Raw genomic sequence first — 10,897 nt, forward strand, 5'->3', positions numbered from 1 at the left:
CAAAGGCAGCTGAAGTAGGCACTATGGAGTGATTAGAACTTGGTCAGATACTGGAGATGCCAAGGTCATCCACTGCATCCTGGGTCATCCCCAGTCATCTTGACTTTTGTCTTGCCACTGGACTTCAATGATTCTGGAGGAGAGAGTGAGGCTGATGATTTTGTGCAGCTCTGCTTCACTTAAATCCAATTCACATGTAAGTCAAGACATCAACATCACCTTTATAATGTTATTAGTTCTCTTTGAAAACAAAAGATGAATAACAACAACAGCCATCAGCTTCTCCTAGATCTTCTTATGCTTAGTTCATCTTAGCTGGAGGATGCTAAAGTATTAGTAGAAATTAACTTCATCCATTGATTTAATGAATTCTGGATTCAAACTCAAAGCCTTCAACCTCTGCCTTTCCTTTCTCTATGCTGAGAATTTTGCACTTAATGAGTCCAAATGACAATTTGATTTCATTGAGAAAAGATGCTGCAAGATGAATAAGCAGCTTAATTTGTTTTTTGATAGAACCATATAACGTGTTGTAGTTAATAAGTAGTAAATGAGATGTTTTGGTTACATGCCTTTAGTTTGGAAGCCCTACTTAGTTCTATTTAGGAAAATGATAACTGACTTAAAGTTAGGCAGAATTTTGATGAAATTAAACAGTATCATAAGGTTCATGATGGCAATTTTGGACCAGGTCATTGCCATCTGAAATTATATAAGGGATGTCCTTCAGGAGGTTAGACTTGATGGTCAATGTAGATTTATGTAGGGAAATAGTGGAAACTAAGCAACATCACAGCAGGTTATTAAAATTTTGCAACTACCAGGGTGGCTAGGTGGCACAGTGAATAGAGTACAGGCCCTGGAGTCAGGAGAACCTGAGTTCAAATCTGAACTCAAACATTTAACATTTACTAGCTGTGTGACTCTGGGCAAGTCACTTAACCCCAATTGCCCTGCCTTTCCTCCTCCAAAAAGCAAAAAAAAAAAAAAAGAAAAAAATTTGTAACTACCAAACACTTAGCAAGATATAACCTAGAAGCTAGAATCATACATTAGAAATGTGTTGCCTTTTGTTGATGGAGTTATAAACTGTTTCATTAATTATTTTTATTTTATAAAATAATATTTGTTTACCTTTATTAATATTAATATTTATTTACCTTTAGTACCTTTATGGAAATTGCTAGGATTATTGTGCTGGTGACATGTGTCATTGTTGTTTTTGCTGTTGTTGTTGTTATTATTATTATTAGTTTATTGTCTCTTTGACAATATTCTTAAGTTCAGACAGAAAAGTTCACAAGATAAGTCACTATCCAGATGTTATTCTTTTATGTTACCGTTACCATTGTTGCCATCATCATCACTGCCATTATTATTATTGTCTCTTTATGTTATTCTCATCTTCTGCGGAATTCAACTGAAATGGTTCTGAAGTAAGTTCTGTGTTGTTGTTTTTTGCATTGAGTGTTTGCCAGACTGTAGCACAAATGGATAAAATGATTGCTTTCTGAAATTGAATAAAAGTTTTGGAACATAAGCCTGTCCGCTGCAAGCTCTGAAAGTTTCTTTCAGTCACCTCCAGTAGCAGACAGGATGATGGGGGAAGATAAGTACTTCATTCTTTTCTCACATTATTTTGATTTCTTCTACAAGGTCTTTATATTTTTTAGTACTTTCATCCCACATAAATTTGAGGTTATGAGGATTCAGTACAACGATGTCTATTAAAATAATTGTTCTTAAATTTTTATGAGTCAATATTATGTCTAGGTATTTATGGGCAATTGTGTTATCTGTGATGGTGCCCCAGTTCTGGTAGAATTTATACATCGAATTCTTCATGATATTTTGAAGTTTTCATTTGCAATTTAGAGATTTGTCATTTAGGAAAGGTGGTGTGATTCTGGTGCCTCATTTTAATAATTTTATTTTATAAAATAATATTTAATCATTATTCTCATTCTCTTTTCCCTGCTTAATTCCTATCTTGGAAGGATACCTGGTCTTTTCAGAAAAGCCTCCCATAACAGTTAACTACCAAGAGGTTAGTTAGTCTTTTACCCACTAGACTCAATTCTATTCTAACAGGGCCTGAACTTTCTTCAGGAGCAGGGACAAAAATATTTCCTACTTCCTGGTGACTCTGCTGAGTGTTTCTGTCTCCCTGCTTGCACCCAGCAGGCACCCAAGTCATATTACTGCCTGGTTGATCACCTGACCCTCTCACTAACTCAGACAAGGTTAATAATGCAGAATGGGCTTTCTCCCCTTATGTATTTAAGGCATCTGGGAAGAAAAAGCTTTGACCTTACAGAAGGCCTCTCATGTCACCTTCCCTCTGCATTGATTTATCAAAGCCCTAGATTCCTTCAGAGTACAACTTAGAGAGTATCCTTTGAATGATGCTTTTTCTAATCTGCTCAGTCGTTGAAGCTATTTTCCTCTTGAAATAATCCTATGTTCCTTTCTACTTTGTATTTCCTTATCTCTCTATATGGATTCTCCCAGTAGAATATAAATCCCTTGAAGGACTATTTTTTCCCCTCTCCTCCTTTTATCTCCAGCATCTAGCATAATGCCTTGTTGAATAGAATGTGATTCCCTCACAGTTGATCTATTCAAGATAAATTTTTTTAATTCCTACTATGTGAAGATACTGTAAGGGATACAAAGCTTTATCAGAGGTCATTCTTGTCCTTTAGGATTTTTGCTGGCTGTGCCAGAGACATCCTCCTGTGAGGCGTCACTGCTGGCCAGCTGTGTTGCAAGCAAATGTAGCATAGGAAAAAAAAAATCACAGCATTAAATTGAGAAAGTGGGAGTTTCCCAGTTCATTTCCTTTATTTTATATGTATGAAAGGGACAAAAACAATGATTATAGGAAGCGGTGAATATTGAGAAACAAGGCCGGTTGGGAAGGCAGCAGAGTCTCCACTGAACCTAAAAGGCAATTTTTTTTTCAAAAGAAAAGATATGGCATGGGAACGCGGTTATTTCAGAATGGCTCCCCCATCTTTCTGCTTTTCTTATTAACCTACGTTGACTCTGGATGCAGTTGGCTGGAGGAATATCAGAAAAGTCATTCTGAAATACAACTTCTAGCAGTTGTATGATCCTAGGAATTGGCTATTCTGTGTTTGCTTCTGTCAGAGAAGGTGCTGAGGGAGAGTCAAACTTTACATAAGATGCTATCCCTGACTTAGCGGGGTTTATCATCAGGAAGAGAGAAGACACCAATATGAAAAACTGAAGTAGGCAATATTACATGATAAATCATGCAAAACAAAGTGCTAATTTTACACATCTGTGTGTGTGTCCATGTATATATGTGTGTATATATATGCGTATATGCATGCATGTGTGCATATACATATGTATGTATGTGTGTGTAATATATACACACACCTATTTGTATCTAATGGTGGCTATCTCTAGGATGGGGGGAAAGAGGGATCAAAAAGAGAAAAAAAGAAATTTACATGATAACTTTGTTTTATATTTAAAAAGAATAACGAGTTGTACATAGTAGATTTGCAATTTCATGTGCAATCATCTATTTAAATTATACTATGTTGTGGAAATGCTTGTTTTATTCCATAAATTAAACATCAAATAAAATTTTTAAAAAAGAAAAAAAAGGGGGTGGCTATGTGGTGCAGTGAATAGAGCACTGACCCTAGAGTCAGGAGGACCTGAGTTTAAATCCACCCTTAGACACTTAACATTTACTAGCTGTGTGACCTTGGGCAAGTCACTTAAGCCCAACTGCCCTGCCTTCCCCTCCAAAAAGAAAAAGAAAAGGAAAAAAACAACAAAGTGCTATGTGAGGGTTAAGAGAGGAGGTGGTTAATAACAATGGGATTAAGGAAGACTTCATGTGGAAGTTAGCATATGAGGTTAGCATTAAAAACACATAGGTTTATCTTGACTGGGGTGGACCGCCTTGGGGAGTTGACTTATTGGTAGATAGATAGTGACCTACACTTCCAAGTTCCTCCTGCTGCCTTTGGAAAAGGGACTTGTGAGTAGAAGATGGGGAAGCTGAGGAGAAGGGAGAAGCTGAGTAAGTGCAGAGGGAAGGAGAGAGAAGGAAGTGAATGCCAGCACTAGCAGGAGTAGGTGCAATGCCTTGAAGAGCAGATGGGAGGTTAAGAGTGATTGTGGGGAGTCCTGAACCTGAGGAGTGAAGATGATGCCGTTATGAACTATGTCCTGGACCAATTCTTCCCTGATGATCCAGCCTTGTTTAGAAACAGAGACCAGGGGCCTTTCTTTCACTCTTCCTGGAGAGGAGGAAATATTTGGTGAGTCATGTACTCACTTTAAAATCTCCACTGCTTCCCTTTGGGTTTAGGAGGCCTACTTTGTTCTAAGTGCTTACTTTGTTTCTCAAACCAGCAAATATGAAAAGGCTGTTAATCAACAAAATGTTAGGTTGTGTGCAATTTATTTAATGTTTATGGAGTAGGAGAGAGAGAAATGATGAGGGGGGGGGAGGGAAGAGAGAGAAGAGAAGTGAGAGAGAAAGAGAGAGAAACGGGGGGGAGAGAAACTGGGTAAGAAAAGAGAAAAGGAGGGGAATGAGAGAGGAGAGAAAGAAAAAAAGTAATAGAAGAGAAAGAAAAGAGAAGAAAGAAGAGAGGGAAAAGATGAGAGAATAAAAAGAGAGAAGAGATGGAAGAGAGGAAAAGAGAGAAGAGAGGAAATAGGGAGGGGGAGAGAGAGACAGACAGAGACAGAGAGACAGAGAGAGATAGAGAGACAGAGACAGATTTTTCAGAGGTAAATTGTTGGGTTCAGACTGAGCTTGAGAGCTTGGATCTAATTTCGAATGGTTGGGCAAAGAGGAAGAGGATATTGAATTGCTGCAAGCCTGGAAACAATGCTGAATGTGTCTACATCAGGAGACAAAACTGCAAACTGCTAAGAACTACAAGCAGGGAAGGGAGAACGGGACAGGTGTTGTAGGCTGGGCTTGATTCAGGCTGGTCTGATGCTTTAAGTTCAGAATCAGAATGAAATGAAACATTTGCAAACCATCTGACAACAAAACGAAGTTGCTTAGACATCTCATAGAAAGTACCCTCAGCAAGGGCACGGCATCAATTCAGCTGAACACAGCCTTCCTGACTCCAGGTGTTGGCTTCTGTACTTAAGCCGCCAGGAAGCAACATCAGTGGCTCCCCTGATGGATACAAGCCTTGGTCCCAGGAGCTAATTAATTCTGAAAGATGTTTTTCATTCCTTTTAAGGGAAAATGAGCTTAACCTACATGGTCAATATTACTCCTATCATAGCGGGCATATTTAATTTTTTTTCTTTTGTCAATTTAATTGGTATGAAGGGTTAGGGGAGACATACCCTAGCACAGAGAAAGAGGAAATGCATTTGTGGCATATGCAGAGAATAGAGTTGGGAATAATGGTAAACACCATGTCATATACCAAGAACAGTAATATGAATAGCTTCATGTGAGTACCTTCATTGACATCTCGGACTTCTTAAAGCATATAGAACCGCACCATCATCAGTCATTCTCCTTTAGAAAAACAATCGTATGGCACCGGGGCATAGAGATTGTATATACACTCCATACAGTGGGCAGCACATATGCTGATGACTTCTTAGTGCCAGGGTCCTACACTAATTGAATCATCATTCTCCTGCATCAAGATCCACAGTCTGAATTCCACTGTAGTTACAGACTGTGAGTAGAGAAGAGAAATACCTGAGATTTATAGGAGGACAGAAACTGAGTTTCCCCCATGATTGAAAGAGTAGTGTCAGCCAGAGTCCCAACCATGAGCATCAGCTGGACACCATGTGGCTGTTTACAGTGTGACAGTCTTTGTTGAATTATTGATGACCTTGACTACCTCGGGACCTCCCCTTCTTAACAAATCTCACTCTGTATTAAAATTTAAAGAGGTAAAATGAGCACAATCTCACTCCTGATTACTCCCCTCTTCTTTCAACATCTGAGCTCTAATTTTTAAGTCAATTAGCCTGGGAGGTGTCTCTTGGGAGGCAGCATTTGCTCAGAAGGCCAAGTCTAGCCTAGGGAAATAGCAGACCATGAATTAGCCTTCTTTCTAAGTCCCATCTCTACCACTAAAATATTCCACAACTTTAGGTCAGTCACTGAACCCTCTTAGGTTTCAGAAAAATTTAGAAGAGACAATGTCTATTTTATTCCCCCATTAGCAATTCCCTGCCTGGGTTTTAATAGAACTATGTGACCATGCTCTAATAATTGGAAGAAATAATTTAATTTAACTTGTACCTTAAACAAGACCCCACTCTACAGCTCCCAGCAAGTGCTTGCAGACCTCCAGGAACAAGGCAATTTTCTACCCTTTGAAAATAACCCATTTTGCTTCTGGACAGCTCTAATTCTTATGAAGTTGTTTTTTTTTTCCCTTAGTAGAGTCAAAATCTGCCTCTGCAATTTCTACCCATTGTTTTGCCCTCTGGGGTCAAGTAGAACAAATCTTCTTCTACATGGCAGCCTTTTAAATACTTGAAAATGGATTTCATGTGCAGCTTCAGGCTAAACATGCCTACTTTCTACAACTGATCTTTATATAATGTAGCCTCCAGTCCTCTGCCCATCTTAGACATCCTCCTGAGATAGCTCTGATAATCTCAAAACATTCCCCAAACCTAATTGTAATTGTCTTTCATGTAAAAGGTCACACTACATGGCATGGCTTTGAGGAAAGGCATAGGTATTATTACTGAGGGGTTTTTGACATTTTCTCCAATGCTTTAGCATATGTTATTCCCCTGATATCGATGCTTTTCTTCCTAGTGCAAGTCTCACTTGGCTCAAAATCTAACCCAAATTTTATTCCCCCCCACCTGTGATAGTAATGGCAATTAAAGATTCCCCTGTATTGGCTTGGTTTTCAAATTGATTATATTAAAACCCAGAGTTTGTTAATCCCACCTGTGGGATGGGCTTGTTGATGTGAAAAGAAAGTCCTGAAGTGGGAGGAGCTGGTGATGTAGATTTGGAGAGACAAGAGAGAGGCGGAAGATCTTTTTGGAAGCAGCACCTTGTGGAGAGAGAGAGACTAAGAGAATTGCTGGTGGCCGCTTTGAATTGCCCTGGACTTTTGAGACCTGCCCCCTGAGCTGCCAAGGACTGAGGAGACATGGCTGTTTTGCTGGTACTTTGTCTGTCTGTTTTGATGTTGTTTTGCCAGATTTGTCCACTGGTGAAAGACAGTCCTTTTGTTGAAGAAGTCCTGGAACCTGGCTGTTCGCTAAGAAGGCCTGCGACCGTCCTGCAGACAGAGAGTGAATACTGTCCACTGGTGAGGGACAGTACTGTTGTTGCAGGGGTCTGGAGACTGTCCTGCAGACAGAGTGAATACTGTCCACTGGTGAGGGACAGTGCTGTTGTTGCAGGGGTCTGGGAGCCTTTCTGTTGGTTCAGAAGCCCTGAAGAAGGATTTTCTTGTTGTATGTTTACAGAAATCCTGGGAGAGGGCTTTGCTAATGTGTTCAGGGGTTCTAGGACTGTTCTACAGACAGAGGATAAATTCATGAAGGGACTGGCAATGTATCTTGTGGCTTTGCTAAGCCTTGTCTCCCCAGGAACTAAGATTGCTGAGAACTTGCCTCGTGTCAAGATGAAGAAAAGACCTCCATTTGGGTATTAAGTGCTGTGTTTAAACTTGATGTAACTCTGGGGTAGATTCAATTGTGATCCAGGGGTGGGGAACTTTTGACCTTATTGTGCTCTGTGATTGACAAATGAAGGTACTTCACCTATGTTTGGAAACTAATCTCCATTTGAGAAGAGGGGCTTTGTGGTGGACTTAATTAAGGTATAGCCTAGGGGTGGAGAAGTATTTAGAACAGAGACTTTGTAATTGATTGAATGATTGGAAGATCCTGGGGTGGGGTAGTACTTGGAGATTATTTAATCACACTTAGTAAATGCTGTATTTTGAATGATGTCATGTTTTGATCTTCTCTGTTCTGGGTTTGTTACTGAATAAAATAGAGAGCACCTATGCTGGTATTTTGAACCTGGGAAGTTGCCTTTGCTTGGCCTTACATTACACCACCCCCCAGAGATTAATTAATTAAATTAATTAAATAATATTATCTCATTCTGATGATACTTTTATGCAGGGATATGCTGGTAAATATTTAACGACCAGGTCTAAAAAAATGTACTCAAGACACACCTTTAAGTTGTACATACATAATTAACTATGGTCCAGAGGAGCTGTCCAAATACAGGGAGCAGAAAGAATCAAAATGAAATAGTTCAAGGAACAAGTTTACCATCTCAACAGCAACGAATGAGTGTAGCTATTTCTGCTATAGGTCTGTGATTAATTCCAGCATCATTGCTTCTATGGCTTGTGGAAGGTGAAATGACAAGAGAAACAAAGGTTCGATAGTCAGAGCACGTCAATTTATTAAGCAGTGCATGCCAATCGTTCAAAAACTAGGCCTCTTTAGCTTAGACCTGGACCGCAACTATAGGAGGAAACAGACCACTATACATTAAAAACAATGAATCAAATAAGTCCAATTAACTAAAAGGACACAATATAACATTAGAAAATCTTATTTGTAACTGGAGGAAAGATTAGGGATTTTTCAAGTTGGGATGGGGAGACAAAAATTTAAAAAAATTACGATGAGCAAGTATCTGTATTCAATGTCCCTGCAAGTCACTGCAAGTGTCTGTCTTCAATCAAATGAACAAAAAATAATAACTGATTGATCATCCCAGAACCAGTTTTCAGATGACATATGAGTTGCTTGAGATGTATAATTGTGAGAAAACTTCTTGCATCAAGTTTTGGATCCAGCTGGGTTCCAGGTCAGTATAACCGAGACCCTCAGTTAATGGTCTCTAAGCAGCAGATAGGGTAGTCCAGTTTCCTAGCTACTCAGGGCTAGGTTCAAAGAATACAGTAAGGTTTTCCCCCTCCCAATTTGCAAAATGGAATAAAGTTTTCTCACAAGACAAAAATTGGCCTTGATCTATAATAGAATAAAAAGGAAACTCGGTTAGCTCCAGAATTGAGTTACACGATGGAGTTAGTATGTTTCACTCAGCTCTCACAATGAACCACTTACTGTCCTAATTCCCTCAAATTAGAGTCAGTAAGTGTCATAACAAGCTTGCCATTTCTTCATGGGGTCCTTGAACTGAGAACAAAACTCACAGGATGCAGCATGCCAGAAAACACTGTGTCACATTTGTGGCCACCAAAAATCCTGGCTAAAAGAATACAAGGCTGTAAATAGACCCACATGGCTTACCACCAGTCTTTTATGGAAGAGAGAAAGTTTATTGCTTTCCAATAAAAATTACTGGTAGGGGCTGTCCAGATGTGACTAAAGATGCAAGAGTCCATCAATGATTGACATTCCTTCCAGCCTTGCACCAGATTGTTACATAATGTAGAAAACTAGAAATAAATATTATCTCTGTTGTATTATATTTTTACTTTTTTGTTCAATATTTCCCAATTACATTTTAATTTTAAGTGATGGGCATTGTGTTGCCCAGCAGTAAGTTTTACACCCTTCTCTCCATCACTAAGAATTAAAGAAGTACAAATTAAAAGCATGATAAGGGTCTACCTCATACCTATCAGGTCATCAGAGATGACGAAAGAGAAAAATGAGAAATGTTGGGGAGGCTGTGGGGGAACAGATATGCTAGGGCACTGTTGGTGGAGCTGTGAACTGGTCTAGTCATTCTAGAAAGCAATTTGGAACTATGCCCAGAAAATTATCAGACTGTACATGCACGTTGGCACACTTTGTACCACTAATAGGTCCATACCCTAAAGAAATCAAAGAAGGAGGAAAAGATCTATATGTTAAAATAATTCACACTGCAGTGTGAGGATTGATTTACTGCTAGACCCCAGCTGACAAAAGCGATTCCATGTTTGACCTGCCTGTATAGGTACCAGGAAGTTCCTATGTACCCCAAATTGGTTGAGTCAGCTTCGTTTAGGCAAGGAAGGCAAGGCTCACTTGATCGTGATCAGTTTAGCAAACTTCATTAATCTATGTATGCAAGGTTAGCAAACTTTCCTAATCACAATGCCCTTTTAATTGACAAGGAGAAGGTTGTCCACTCTCTGTTGACTGCCCTAAACATCCCCTTATCCCTTGGTATATTTGAATCTGTCCAGAAGCTGCAATCAGATGTAAGAGCAGAGAGCATGAGTTTTGTGCTCTTGATCAGGGTATACATTAAATCAGGGGCTACATGCCACCCTATGCCCACACTGCCCCTGTGCTTGGGGGACTGAGGAGCTGAGGGCACCTGCACACCTTTGAGTAATAAACTGGCAGACACGATCCTTTGAGTGATTGTGTTTCTTCTCAGTACCATGCTATCAATTTTCTCACAAGCATTGGACACTGAGGGGGTATGGGGAATGGTTAAGCCAATTGTGATGTATGAATGAAATGGAATATAACGACACAAAAAATTATGAAACAAACTGATTTGAAGGAAACTGGGAAACCTACGTGAACTGATGAGGAACTGGAAGTTGCAGTGGAAAGGGTGCCAGGCCTGGAGTCAGGAAGATCCGAGTTCAAATCTGGCCTCAGACACTAGCTGTGTGACCCTGAACAAGTCATTCAATCCTATTTGCCTCAGTTTCCTCATCTGTAAAATAAGCTAGAGAAGAAAATGGAAAACCACTCCTGTATCTTTGCCAAGAAAACCTCAAATAGGATCATGAAAAGTTGGACATGACTGAAATAACTGACTGAATAAAATATGAACTGATACAGAGGGAAACGAACAGAATTAGGAAAACAATTTATGCATTGATAGCATTGTAGGGAAAATCAAATTTGAAGAACTTAGAACTTTAATCATTAGCACAATTAC

This window comes from Petaurus breviceps, unplaced genomic scaffold (genome assembly GCF_028583685.1).
Source record: "Petaurus breviceps papuanus isolate PSGF00001 unplaced genomic scaffold, PetGlider_PUasm1.0 90895, whole genome shotgun sequence".
Classification (NCBI taxonomy): Eukaryota; Metazoa; Chordata; class Mammalia; order Diprotodontia; family Petauridae; genus Petaurus; species Petaurus breviceps.